This window comes from Melozone crissalis, unplaced genomic scaffold (genome assembly GCF_028551555.1).
Source record: "Melozone crissalis strain CALT ecotype California unplaced genomic scaffold, PUWL_Pcris_2 ptg000016l_1, whole genome shotgun sequence".
Classification (NCBI taxonomy): Eukaryota; Metazoa; Chordata; class Aves; order Passeriformes; family Passerellidae; genus Melozone; species Melozone crissalis.
The window spans coordinates 50,661,351-50,676,247 of NW_026535794.1; the positions used below are offsets into that span (position 1 = coordinate 50,661,351).

A 14,897-nucleotide genomic window follows, 5' to 3' on the forward strand; every position below is an offset into this window, starting at 1 on the left:
TTTTTTCTTTCATTCTCTATTTCAAAGGCATAGAGACATGAGCATTTTGGGTGGTGAATATTTTGACTGTGGGCCCTGACAACAGGGATTCAGCTGAGCCTGAGGTGTGTGTGTTAGCCCTTCAGTGTTGCAATGCAAAAATCTGCTTTGGTCAACTGTCCATAAATGTTGACTTTTTAATGACAGCTACATTGTTTCCTAGATATCTAGTATTTTAAGTGCTTCTAAAAAAATTGCAAAGCAGTACACCAGGAATTACTAATTCATCAGGTGTTACAGCTGGGAGCAGCTCTTGATGCTACAGTGTCAGTTTGATTTGAATCAAATAGCCTTGTGGCATTTGATTCAAATCAAATTCTTTAAACCATTTTTGGAATGGGAGGAGTCCTAAAATACCATAAGTGCGAGCAAGGCAAAATGCATTTAACTGATTTTTAATAACACTATTAAAGCTGCATGGAAATACCAGGTACTTTTTGCAAGAATTTTTTTTTCCTGGAGTTTATCTTTTATATAAATTGTAGGTGTGGCTGCAGGAAGAAGAATAATGTGGTTAAGGTCGCAAAAACACCTCAACCAAGATATATTACCATATCAAGTCTAAATTTACACCTGGAAGCCTTAATCTGTCTAAGGGGGTTTGAAATAACTTCTATTTAAACTTCTCCAGATAAGCTTAATGCTGAATATTTGGGCTAAGTATGCCTATCTTTCATAAATGCAGAGGTAGAAGGAGTAAGACAGTGCTTATTTACCGGCAGCAGGGAAAAAATCAGGATTTTGTTTCCATCTGCCATTCAATATTATTATATGAAACAAACTAACCTGGAACACACAAGCAAGCTGGAGCACACATTATCAATTGTCAAGTTATTAATATCTGGAAATGTGATGTATTTCCTCCATTTTATGGAACCAAACAAAGCCTAGGCTACCAGCTCATGATCCTAGATAGTCTGGGATAAATGCCTTGGGTAAAAGGACTGGAGTAGATCCAAGCACCAAACAGAATAACAGAATATCTTGGTTTTTTAATAGTTGCCTGCAGCCATGGAGATTGTGAAGTTCACTGCAGAAGGCTTCCAGCAGCTTCAAGGACAGCAGCTACAGGGGATTTAGTGGTACCTCTAAGCCAAGAAGTTGGTTGTTAGTGCAGCCAGCTGTCTGAACTCCTGCTGACTGGATCCCTCCATCTCTGCCCCTTATAAATTTCAAAAGGACTTTAACACTCCAAGGAAAATTAAATGTATGAGTATCTGTGAGTACAGAAATACAGACTCAGGTAGGCTAAACTTTATAACTGACTCTCTTTCTCCCTGGCCTCAAATGTGAAAATCAAGAATATACAAGCTGGATTTTCTGCATGAGCCCACACTATCTTCTGCTAGGGGATTGGATATCATAGAAGTGTTTAGCAATCTATACCACCAATGGCTAGGATGATAGGATTTATTATCACACTGATGCATGCAAAACTGTGTGTTCAACTTCCAGTTTGGTGATGAGCATTGGCAAACTTAACTTCAGCTTAATACTGTTTTTCATCTAGTAAATAGCTGAGCTCCCCTAGGAGCTCTTCTCTATCTATGTTTTCAAAGCTCATATGTCTTTTGGCTTCCTTCACATCATGAAAAGTGTTTTCTCTGCTCATTTACAGACTGCTGTGCAAAAAAAGCAGCCTCTGGAAATGGCTGGCGTGCAGCATATCACAGTCTACAAATCTGATAAAGAAAGACAACATTAAGCCTTTTAACAGCTACAGGCAGCCCTGCCATTTGCATCTGCTCCTTGCAGAAACAATCTGATCCTCTTCAAATGGTGAAGTTAAATGTCTGCAGTGCTACTCGATGTTGATGGGCAGATATTTCCTATCAGCTCCTTGGTTACCCCATATGGGCACTCTCTGGTATTTCACCAGTCTGTGAAATACCAGGAGTGCTGCACTGGTGAGTGCCCAAGGAAGGATCACTTGGCTGGAGGCACAGAAGTGATGGGTAAGGGAAGGGGCTGCAGAAAGGAAAAGCTATTCGAAGCCTCTTGTTCAGAGGATCAAAGAGGTCTGTGCTCCTGTTCAGGGAATGCACGATGGACCAGGCAAGGGCTGGCCTGCTTTCACTGTGTGAGAGTTTCAGGCAGCACAGACCCTTCTGATGGAAGGCTGGGAGCTGCAAAAACACCATTGCAGGGGCTCCATTTGCTGATCCTGCTGCCTGCTTCCCACCTTTAAGGATAGTCTGCACTTGGAAGCTTCAGGAGAGCTCTAACTGTTCAAGTTGCTTCAGTATATGTGATAATTTACTTTCCCATCAAATATAACAGGGAATACACATATTAGTGCTAGCTATTTCAACCCACAGTAATGTCTGTTTATTCATTATCCACTCAGCTATCTGTTTTTAATTAGTTCCTCAGCTGAATACTTCAAGCTGTGCTGTGCATGTCTGGAATGTTTCTTGTTTTACTAATGAATTTAATTTCCTTGATCATAGCTCAGTCGCTATGAACTACTGACTCTTCATGTGTAAATAAGAGGGAGGAGATGTGGAAGGCCCCTGGCTCGCTTTTTGTGATAAATGTTGATGTTTACTTGCCTGAGTCTCTTCAAGGGTGAGTACAACTAGGAAAGAGGGGACAAGTAACAAGGTGGAGAGAGAAATCTACAGCACAACCCATCACTTCTCCAAAGATCTCAGGGAAAAGGTCAAGTCTAATAATTCTACCTATGATTCATATTTTATACAGTCTGCAGAATTCAGAATCCACGGAGCTCAGAAAAATAAAATTTGCAGCTGTATTTTAGAAACATATGAATATTATTAAAGAATAATTTTGGTTCTTACACACTGAACTCACAAAGGAAAAGAAATTGTGTGGAAAATCATGGAGTAATTTCCTTATTTTCATGCATGGTACTGCATAGAATAAGGCTGATACAAATTGAGTTTGATAGTCTTACATGTCACATTTTCTTTCAACATCAAATTTATTTTTGGAGGCAGAACACTATCTTATTTTTTCCTGGTAAGTCACTACCCATATATGCAATTTCTTGTTGGTTAAGGATCTTTTTTGGTTCGGGGTTTTGTTCATGTATTCTTGGATGTGAGTGGAGAGTACTTAATTAATTGGGCCAGTAATTATCTAGGGATTTTCAGGATTTTTACAAGTTGTTTTTGAAGTGATTCCAGGAGGGATCGGCAATGGAGCTCCTGATGTGTGTGTGTGTATATACACATATATATATATGGTCTCTGGTTTGTTAGGATGTCCACCAGCTTCTACGCTACTGAAGATCAGGAAGGAACTGAGGCAATTTTTGCCATTTGTATTCCCTTCCTCAGAACTCTATAGATGTTTGATAGCTAGGCAGACACAAACAAACAACTCTGGTCTCCCAGCTGCTTGTCTGTGTGGTTGGTAGCAGCTAAAGAGAGCCACATGTGGAAAGGCATTGTCCAGATGTTGGTTGAGCTACTGCATCAGTACTAGCTACCTTTTAGCAGGATTGTCCTGTAAAACCCAGGAGAAAGAAAGGCCTGACTTATAGATCTTGACTCATTAAAACAGTCAGCCTGTGATCTCTGCCCTTTCCCTGGTTAACAAGCTATGAAATATTCAACAAGCATGCGAGGACTGAAGCATGTGAAGTGTGAGGAGAGTCTGAGGTGACTGGGTTTGCTTATCTCCCGTCCCCATTTCAGAAAATATTTTCATTACAATGTGAAATAAATTTATCAGGTCAGTGCTAAAAAGATAAAGAACTACAACAATGAAAGCCTATGCATTTTTGTTATTTAGATATTCCAACAGTTCGTGGATTTAAGCAAAAAATCAACACAAGACCTTTCCTTTTGCATTGCTATGGGATATTGTTATTGAACTGATAACAATGACACACATCTTGAATGTACAGCTTCAGATGCTGGTTTGCTATTTTCTCAAAAAATTGCCTATTTCTTTAAGCGTCTTAATTTTTTTTGCCTGTATCTTGCCCTACACTACTACAGATTTTCTGAGCTGGGATAGCAGCAATGAACTGTATGATAATAACACTTTTATTTAATGACTGGCTGTCCTTATGGGATCTCAAAATTGCCTAATGATATTATGGAGAACAATCAGATTACCCACCTGAAATACAGTGTGTGCACAGAGAATAGGGAAAAGCTCTCTCTACCTGATGATATAGGGAGACAACTTCAGGATAAAGAGGGGTAAAATGTCAATTAACCACATTATGATTTAAGCAGGACTGAGGATTCTTCAGGAATGTTTACTTTTATTTTACAGAAGTGAAATCTCCAAAATCTCTATCTCAGCATAGGGAGTTATTTTGCATTTACAGAAAGGAAAGAAGGAGAGACTCTCCCAAGAAGGAAAAGCTAAATTTAGTTTAGTTTTCTAGCAAGATCTTGCCATTTTTAGAAAAAACCTGAAGTTTTTGAGAGTTTTGAAGGAAATGGAAAGCTTCTTGAAACTGTTAATGAAACCTAGCTACACTGAGGCAATTGGTTTGAAATGTTTACTCTGATTTGGACATTTTAAACAGGCATTTAGTTCAAAACTTCATTTATGAAATACAGTTAATCAGTGATGAAAAAGGCTCTTTTCTAAAATGTTGAAAGTCAAAGTCACAATGATGTCCTTCTATTGGTGAGAACTTGATAACCAACGTGTTCTATTTCAAATGACTTATATTTTCAGAGTTTACATGGCAAGAATTTCTGAGAATCTGCTCTTCTTTTGGGATGGGAAATTAAAGTATTTCCGGGAAGAATCTCTTTTCTACATTTTTGGGAACATCTTAATTTTCCTGGGATATGTCCTGCCAACTGTGGATGAAATTTACTTCTGCCTCAATCTGAAATACAAAGACGCAGAACATCTCATAACAATAAATTCTTTTAAATTTAATCTTGTCATAGCTAATCTAAAAGAAATTATATTGGAAGTTACTTGAACACAGATAGATGAACTATGTTCTGTGTGCAATAATTGATTTACACTGATTTAGTTCCTCAGTTTTCAGAAGCAGATCTATTTGGAGTGACAAGGCAAAAGCTTTCCATCAGCAGGTGTTCATGAAACCAAGGATAAAGAAAAAAATATAGATACAGTGGGCATGCTGGAAATTGATTAGCTAAAGAGCAGGCTGAAAAGAAATTTTGAAACCATAAATCACTACTGGCTCTCTTTTCCTAACTGCTTCTTTGAAAGCTGTGCTCATGAAAAATATTGCTCCTCTGAATTAGACCAAATCAGAGGTGGAGATGGTTCTTCACGAATGAGAGTTAAAATACAGGCATATAAAAGTGTTAGAATTTGCTGCTTAATATTGTAAAGTTGAAAGCTTTATGACTCTGCAAGCTTAGCTAATATCTTTGAAGGACTGATTACTGTAAGCTCATAACAGGAAATGGATAGAACTGCTCTTAATTTCTTTAATGACAAAAAAGAGAATTTTTTTGTAAGGTAAAGGATTTCCCTATCATCTCCTTTTAATTCTATTGGATCTGATTCAAAAATAAAATTATTGACTAAAATTATCAGCCTTTTCAAGTTTCTTTGTTTGCCTTGAAGAACCAAATTGGCACCTCACAAAAGGAATGTTTTAAGCACAGAAAAGAGGAAGAATGAAGGGGAAATGCAAGCTGTCCTCTGAAACCTGCTCTGTAAATATCTAATTTATGGCTCTTCACAGGTTGCAGCATTAATTTGGAACCCAGCATACCCAAACTCAGAAATTTAACAGTGGAAGTTATCCATAGCATTATCATTGGAAAAAGGAGTAAGTAGGCAATACTTCATGTTTCTTTTAGAGTTTTTTAGCCCTTTCTCTCCCACACTTGCACATTTTCCATAGAAGACAAAGGTCAGAAAAAAAGTTAAAAAATAGATCAGAGAAAAGAAATAGGAGGTTAATTTTTAATATATGTATTCCACTTCTCTTAAACTATTATTATATTCTCTTTCAACAGTTCAGACTTCTAATCACTTGACAAAAATGCACAACTTTGCAACCCTGTGTTAATAGTTTCCTTTGGGAACTGCATCATGGTTCTACATGAAAATCTAGAAATGACCTGCTTCACTGAGAGAAGGATCAGATAACGTTCCTTCAAAAATTCTGAAAAGTATTTGTATAATTATATATACATACCCATATAATAGGACTTGATTATGGGAAGGTTTTGAACTGAAGCTGTCAAAATTCAGTCCTACAGTTAAAAGATGGGGAGAGTAGCCTGTGGGATGAGAAATCATTACGAATAGCAGCTATGATTGAGGAATACACCCCTGACCTTCCTTTTTATTCTATCATTGGATAGAAAAGGTTCAACCATTGTCAATGCCTGTATTTAGACATAATTAGAGTTAGCTTGGCTCCCTAGCATGGAGATCAGTGGTGCAAGTTAAACGAGTACCAAAGGTCTCCAACTTCTTCTTATGAGTTTTTCCGTCTTGGTGATTGAACATGTTAAGTATTACTGAGACACTCTGCATTGTGTGTCAGATATTGGGTGCTGTGAGGCTATAAATGGCTGTCCCCCATCCTGCTGCCAATCACTTATCCAAGTCTAAATGAGACTGAATTTACATAACTTACACACAGGGATGAATGACACTGACCTCACTCTACCTCACCTTCAATCATACTCTGGCTTTTTCTGTTCTTTCTGCTCTTTAAATGTCAGTCAGTGCTGCAGGAATGCACAGGCCAAAAGTATTAAAGGGAGAAAGAGTCCAACCTAAAAAAAAAATATAGATAATTCCCTCCCTATTATACTTCATTTCTAAGAAATCTCAGGCTAATGGGGTGAAATTTAAAGGTGGCTGCAAATTTTTACATGTAATAGACAGGATTCCAGAAACTTCTCAATCCCCAGTTCAGTCACAGGTTCTCCTAATTCCTCATGGCTTTACTGACATCTCCTTCTCATCACTTTTCTATACGCTATGGGAATTCTCTCATCATTTAATTCTTAGATTTCGTTTGTATCCTACACAGTTGCTTTTCTTATTTTGCTACAGGTAAGAGGTAAGATAGTAATATGCATTATAATCACAGAGATGGTAAATGTTTGAAATTATAATTAAAGCATAACTTCAAGAGGATTTGGGTTTAATATGAGTTACTGTATATCATTTATCAGACTAACGATGCTTGCTTAGATTCCCTAGGAATCTAGAGACAATACTTTACGTGAACTGCTTCAGATACTTCTTTTTTGCATTAAAGAAGATAAAATTAACTGCAGTATAATCATAATGATGAGGAGAATTTGAATAAAATTAGCTCTTAATTGCATTTGAATTCTGTATCTTGGAAACATAAAGCTCATTACTCCTCTATGGAACTTCACCATTTTTTTCTTTTATGATCAGTTGGAGAATTGAACATGGGCATCGATTGCCATATGTTTTCATTACTTCAGCAAATATGTAAAAAGAGCAAAATTTATTAGTTCATTGATTCTGTAGTTCATTAGTTCTGTAGTTTATACCAACGTATACATTTCAGTAAAATTGAATGCGTATGAGAATTAAAATTATTCTAGAATAGGCAGGCCAATTCCTATCTTAAAAATTTGCTGTCAGATTTACATTTCATGATGAATCTAGGAAGGGTGGAGATGTAAATTGTGGAGTTGTGTTTTCCTTTGTACCTACATTCACATATGTGTGAAACAGGTGTGACTCTCCTTTTCAAAGGCAGTGGAGGATGCACAGGGAAAGTAACTACAGGCAGGTAAACAGTAAAGATGAGCAGGATGAAATGCATTTCCTATCAAAACAGATACGCAGAGCATACTGCCTTCGTGACCTTAAGGAAAAGTCTCCAGTAATGTAAATTGCATTCATAATGAAAATACACACTGAGTGACAGTGTAATCTATAATACTTTCATACACTACCAGGTACTAGGCAAAAGCGTCATAAATCTCACTATTTTGAGCAAAGCACCCAGGCTTACTGGATCTTTGCGATGCTGGAAAAGGATTTTAAAAAAGGGTCTCAAACTGCATCAAGAGCCCTTGCTTGTGGTTCAAATGATCTTTCCTTGGTATGTTCTAATGCGAACAAGTCCACATTTTTCCTTTTTACCTTGGGTTACTGATGTTCATGCGGCACAAACTGTATGGGACATTGTTTTTCTAGTTTGCCAAAAGTGAAATTGATTCTACTCTTACTTTTTTATCTTGCACTATTTGCAGGCATCCTGTTGCTTCAGTCAGGTATAAAAAGACATGTCCAATAGGAAAATGGTTAAACTGTATGTGATCTGTACTTTTTCTTGCTCTGTGAGATAAGTAGATCTCATGGGTAGGATTTGTGTTCAGAAAGGAAACAGAACAAAACCTGACAGAGAGTGGGGTGCAATAGAAAATATTCATATATAACCTATGAGTCAATATGTTTCTATGTTAAAACTGTGTCACTTTACAAGAATTTATTCCATGGATACACATGTATTCAAAGTTTGAACTGTAAGAGAATTTTATGACCATGTAATATACCTCAGTAAAGGTCGTGTACTGTAGAAACACTAAGAGCTTATAAATCATTAATGTTACCAATTCCCTGTGGGTTTTGAGATGATATAAAAAAGAAGCAAACCAGAGCTTTATGTAGAAAGAGCATTCACAGAATCTTACAGAGCTATGGAGACTAATTTATCCCAAATATCTAGGCCAAAATGTTTCCTGCTGTACAAATGCAAAGGGGTAGGAGAAAAGTGTCAAGAATGATTAGCTAGCTTTAAGTACTACCACAAACAAAGAAAATATTTTTGGAACTTCAATAATTCCAACCACACACATTCAAATGCTGTTCACACTGCCTGCTACTCCCCATTGCCCAAACTCAAAGACAATTCCAGCTGATTTGCAATTTCAGGGATATTAGGTCTTCTCATTTTTGGTACTGTTCATGATGGATCATTTAAGGCAGTGCTTATCTTGCTGAAAACACACATAATAGGGAGTCCTAAATTAAATTCAGAAATTTTTGGTGGACAACATCAGGGAATCACTTTTGGGTGTAATTGTAGAGAACTGATTCCAATTAAAAAGGATGACAAAGCTACCAGCCAGAATGCCAGCACTTGGAGCACTTGGCTGCCTAGGAAGCATACAAGAACACACGTATGAGAAGGACATACTTTATCCCATATCCATCTTTACATTTCTGGGCATGTTTCACCATGAAATGCGCTAAATTCATGAGACCAATGGAGATTTTCCAGCTGCTATTTTCAGGACAGGCAAAGTTTTATTTACATGGACAGAAAGAGCCTATACTTGTATAAGATAACAGGCCACAGTCTAAGTATTCCTGGGAGGTGAGAAAATGAAGAGTTCTCTTAGAAATATTAAGACTCTACAGGAGGGCATTTAAGCACTGCTTCCTAGAGAAAATATTTCTGCATGACGATGAAAATAAATTCTAGTTAAACTCCACAATAAATTTAATTATGCATTATGAAACAGGGTTAAAGGTGAAGGGAAAGTCTTAAGAATGAGAAATGACAATATTTAAATTGAATGTTAAACAACTGCAAAAGAATGGATTTTTTACTTTAAAAGTTTCAGAAAAATGACCTAGTGGGTCATTTTTTTCTCTTGGGTCTCTGAGGAAAACAATTGCACATGAAAGGGAACCTCAGGAATTTGATTAACTAAAGGAAAGATCCCTACCCAGATCTGAACTGAAGACTGTAGTTTTGTCACCCTCAGCATAATCCAGTGAAAAAATCAAATGAGTCTGAAACAGTACTTCTGGCAGTACTTGGCTGGCTGGCTGCTTTTATTGAAAGGACACTTTTCTTTCTCCTGTTTTGCTGGTAGCGCTGGAACAACTGTGATAAGCAGCAAGTACAAAGTCTTGATGTTCTTTGGATGAATCTGTATTTCCCCTTGAATAGCACAATTTACAATCCAGTGCAGCACATAAAGACATGCTGTGGTAATAGATGTGGAAATACAGCAGACAAATTTTCATGTGTACTAAAGGCACCTATAGGTACTGGTGAAAAAACCTTAAAGTCTTAGACGGTTCAAGTTCTGATTTGTATTTTCCTTACCAAGCATATCACAATTTATTTGAAAATCATAAGAAATTAATAATAATAATATAAAAATGTAGGTAGATATATCTAGCAATACAAGCAAAAAAAAAAAAAAAAAGGAAATGTAGAAAAATCAAGATATTTTCACTGGTTTTCTAACCTTAGTGGGAGAGAAGTAATTAACAACTCAAAAGGGAATTGCCTAAATTTCAAATCTGTAATCCCACCACGTAAGCCTCTGGCAGAATCATTGCTTCAGGAGTTTCAAAAGACAAATTTTTGTATTTTTCTGAGAGCACTCTGGCTGGGTTCTGTTTTTTGGTAGGGGGTATCACTGTTGTTAATTTTCATTTGATACAGTGTTTTCACTTTCATTAACATGTAAGTCAAGTCTCTATATAACTGGAATGCTGTCCAAGATAGAGTAGGAGTAAATTGTTTCTACTTCCAATAGAGGATTCAATTCTAGTTGAATCTTTCAATAATTCAAATACATTGTTGTTTGGTGATTTTTTTTTTTCTGGGATAATTTCCAGCTTACCTATGTATGTTAGAGTAACAGCACTGCAGATTTGTCTGAGTGGACACACTGCGTGTCCTACTAGGGAACTGACCTCAGACATAAGTTTAATGTGTAACTGGAAACTGCACTGTAAGGCTGTGCTATTTTTTCCCTGAAACTCAGGTGGTACCCTTGAAAAACAAGTTCAGCATGTTGAAAGAGTCCTCAATTTGCAATGTAATGAAAATGGATTTAGCGTGCACATGAAACAGTTAATTTATTTTCATTACAAGTGACAGTTCTGAGTCACCATCGTGCCCAGGTGATGAATAAGAAGTGCTTAAGGAATACAAACCCACACCTTACCAAGGATACAGCCTCTAAGCAGTGACCCTGGAAGTGGCTGTGTGGTTTAGATAACTACAAAGTGGTTTCAATACAAACCCAGAGTCACAAAAAACGTGCACGGCCATACCACTGTCTGAATAAATAAACCAACTCTGCTGGAACATTCTAAAAGGAGCAAAGCCAGGAGTGATATTTATAAGCTAAAGAAACAAAGCATCAGTAATGAAAGGAGAAATAGTGAACCATAATCAAAATCACTGAAATAAAGAACTCAAGGTATATTTCCCCTGAACACATATGCACGGTTATATGCATACAAGCTCAAAAAATTTCAATGTCCTGATGGAAGAACTGAGTTTTCATTTGTTCCTGAACTTCTGTTATCTGTCAAGGGGACATTTTTTGTCTGTCTCTGCAGGTTCTACAAGCACACTGCTGATACCGGTCTTCATGAAAACTTAGCTTAGAAAGAACCACAGTCAGTGCAGCTGCTTCCTCCTCCACATTTTGAAGATTACAGATAATAGAAGTAATATACAAGAAAATGATTCATGGCTCAGAAATCAAAGTCTTACTGGGAGGATAAAAACTGTACAGCAGAGGAGATGGAAAAAACATAAATCTGAGCTGTGTAAAAAAACATCTCCCCTTTAAATTCTGTCTTTGCTATAGAGGAAATGGGACAAAAGGAAAATAGACTCAAGGAGAAAAGCAAATCTAGAGCAGAATAGTCAGTGTATTCCCCTCTGGGCTTATAAAGAACAAACTCAAATCAAAATCCTTGGAAGTCCTTGGGAAGAGGATACTCTTAGCAGGTAGCAAATATAGAAGCTTTTTGAAAACTGGTATTTTCCTAAGGGGAATGAAAAAAATTCTTCAGAAGGTGCCAGAAGCCACAAAAGTAATTTTGATTCAATATGATTATCAATAAAATCTCTGTAGCAATAGCCCCACCATGGCAAGCTAAGTTCTTCAGTTTGGTTTCAAAAGAAATTACCAGATCTGCTTTTGAAGCCTTGATTTACCACCTCAGGCTGAGCTTAGATACTAAAAACCCCTCAGTACACTTTTGCTCTGGGAAACGACTCAAGGTGCCCCTTTGCATTACAGTGAAATAGCATAAAGAGATGGACAAGGTATTTCTATTACTGGTTGGCCCAGGTTAAATGCAGGGCTGCTGTGGAGTCAGCTAATAAGTGTTAGAAAAACTGTAATAGGTCTGTAAAGGGATTTTAATCAGTGTCTCAAGGTTAACTGAAGATTAAAATTATGAATTTGTCATTCTATTGTGCCCTTTTTTCTAGATCCTGCACAGAATAACTTTACTTCAGGGAAAACAAGAGTAGTTCCCTTATCCAGTATTACTGTGGAGACTAAGGACTGATTTTCTTTGTTTATACTTTAAATTCCAGTTCTGCTAAGAGGATATTGAGATTGTGCTGATAAACTGCCACTGTCATTCTGTTAAGTAGAACACTCACAGAGCTGTGGGCAGGAAGGACTGCTTTGCTTTAAGTCTGTGTAGAGTGGACATCTGCTGAAAACCTTGCTTGATCTTCTGAATCGTTGCAATACAGTCAAAACTCCCCACCAAATAATTTCCTCTTTGTGCACCTGTTCTCTATGAAATTGGATAAGTTTGCTTCCCTGGTAGATCACCACTTAGAAAAATCATTAGATGTTAAGAAATTCCTCAACACTAAAATGGCAAATAGAAAAGAGACATCCTGCATATTTATTCCAAGGTGCAAAACAGGCCCCAGACCAGATTTATGGGATTTTTGCCACAGTGACTCGATGAGACTTCATCATTCTCATAGAATTCAGCCACTTAAGCAGATCTTTAGAGGGGTAATAAAGGCCCTTTTCGCTGACTATTTTTCATAATGCAAGTAGTGTTTTGTGAGGTGGAATTAAATATGAAAAATACTTCTGTAACACAGAGGTGTGTAATCATGCATAAACCAGTTTTCTGATGCTTATCTCCAACAATAGCTGCTATTCAAGAACAGCCTTAATCAGGTAATAAATTAGGCAAAAATAAAAATGCAATCATCATTTATGGGACCAAAATAAAACCTATATTTCTGAAAGAAGAATATAGTCATTTTTGCAACAGGAAAACAGTTATGATTCTGCAATCTTCCTTGTTTTGTGTCAAAACAAATTGCACTGAGATGAATTATTTTCAGGTTTACTTTGGTCAGTCAATAGTGTAGGAACAGTTAATTGTTGTGGCTTCTGCTGATTAATGGATCCTTGAGAATTTGATGAGCATGGGAAGAAGTGAATTGTATGAAATGACAAATATCTTTGCTTTCTTTAATCCTCTTGGCTCTCAGATATTGAGCTTTAACTGACTCTTTTTAAGGGCTGCAAAGTCCATTAGCTCTGTGGTACTCAATGCTGTACTCAGGTACAGCTGTGAGTTGCCCCAGGTGACATGTCTGTGTCCCTAGATGTTACAAAATGTTAGCTATGAGGTTTGTGGCAAATTATTCTGCAATTCTTCTGGGAAAATATCACTTCATGTGCTGCAAAATATCACTGGACTATGGATTAATGCAACACATGGTATGGACAACCCTCAGGACAAGACAAATTAAATTGTCACAGTATTGGCTGCAACCACAATGAGGAATTCTTCTTAATAGGTAAACATTTATTTGGCTGATTACTTTTTATACCTTCCTTGCAAGCAAAACAAAAATTTGTATTTCTTAGTCTTCATAACTAGAACTGAATTTCATTTAAACATGCAACTGAATTTAACTGAACACATGAACTGTGCTGAGATGACACTCAACATCTTTAGTACTAATAAGGTTGGTTTTGATGCATGCAACACACACACTCACACACACACACACACACACACACACACACACATACACAAATAAATTGGTTTATGGTTTGCTGTTGTTGTTTTTAATCCTTTCCCAGAAATTTGGTACTTTGGATCTTTCTTCAAAATTGGAATAAAAGCACAGTTTAACATTTTGGAATTTTCTCTGGAATGGAAACCTTGTTTACCACAGGGTGAAACAGCAGCTGTTGCATACATTGAAGAAAGAATACAAAGGGGAATGCTTAGTAAATGCACTGGGAATATAAAAAAGGAGCTTGGCAAAGGACTGGGGTCTATACTATCTCCTGTGAGAAAAATTATACTAGATTTTTGACAGTAATATATGGTCACAGAAGGAAATTCAAATTTATTCATAGGCAAAGTTTTTCAAAAACTATGAATCATATCTGTAAAGTTCATGGAGAAAATTAAATTAATCAGGATGGTAGGAATACACCCGTTCAGTTTCCCAAAAGGCTGCGTCACTCAGTCACACTCTAATAAAGGCTATTGCCTGCTCAGATGAAGTTTCATTTATACTAATATTTAGAAATGGCTCACACTTTAGAGACTGACATTTCTAGAAGCACTCAAATTCAGAATATGAGGAATATGGGTGCAAGAAAAATAATATTTGTTATTTTTTGTCATCACTTGTAAGAGCCCATTACAAAAAAGTTTATCAAACATAGATGAGACACAAACAAACACAGACTGACCTGTGATTGGTCAAACACCATAAGTAACAAGCAACAAATATATGATGTGAAACCTTCTGCATCATGTCTGTCTGACAGGCTGAGTTATAGTACTGTTTATTGTGAATGGGTTTTATATTATTTATAGATCACACAAATATTACTTGTTTTAAATTAAATCAGACAACCTTTGTTTACTGCACCTATTATAAGAGAACTGCCTTAAAACACAGACGACAAATGAAATGTGTGGCAATTGCAGAGTCTGAATTTTTGAAGTGTGATTTAGAAGGGCCTTAAACAGTTGCTTGGCCTTTGCTAGTAAATTTCACCTCCTGAAATATAAAATAGACTGAAGCAAGACTACAATTTTCCTCAGTGCATTCCAATTTTGAGTGTGTGTGCAGTGGAAATTTATACATGACACTGATT

The 14,897-nt window shown here is 36.8% G+C and overlaps 1 protein-coding gene across 1 annotated transcript in view; it reads right to left on the reverse strand.

Moving 5' to 3' along the window:
* Positions 1–14,897, reverse strand: part of CNTNAP2 (contactin associated protein 2) — a 1,011,078-nt gene that overhangs the window by 144,572 nt on the left and 851,609 nt on the right. The gene's annotated exons all lie outside the window — the stretch shown is intronic.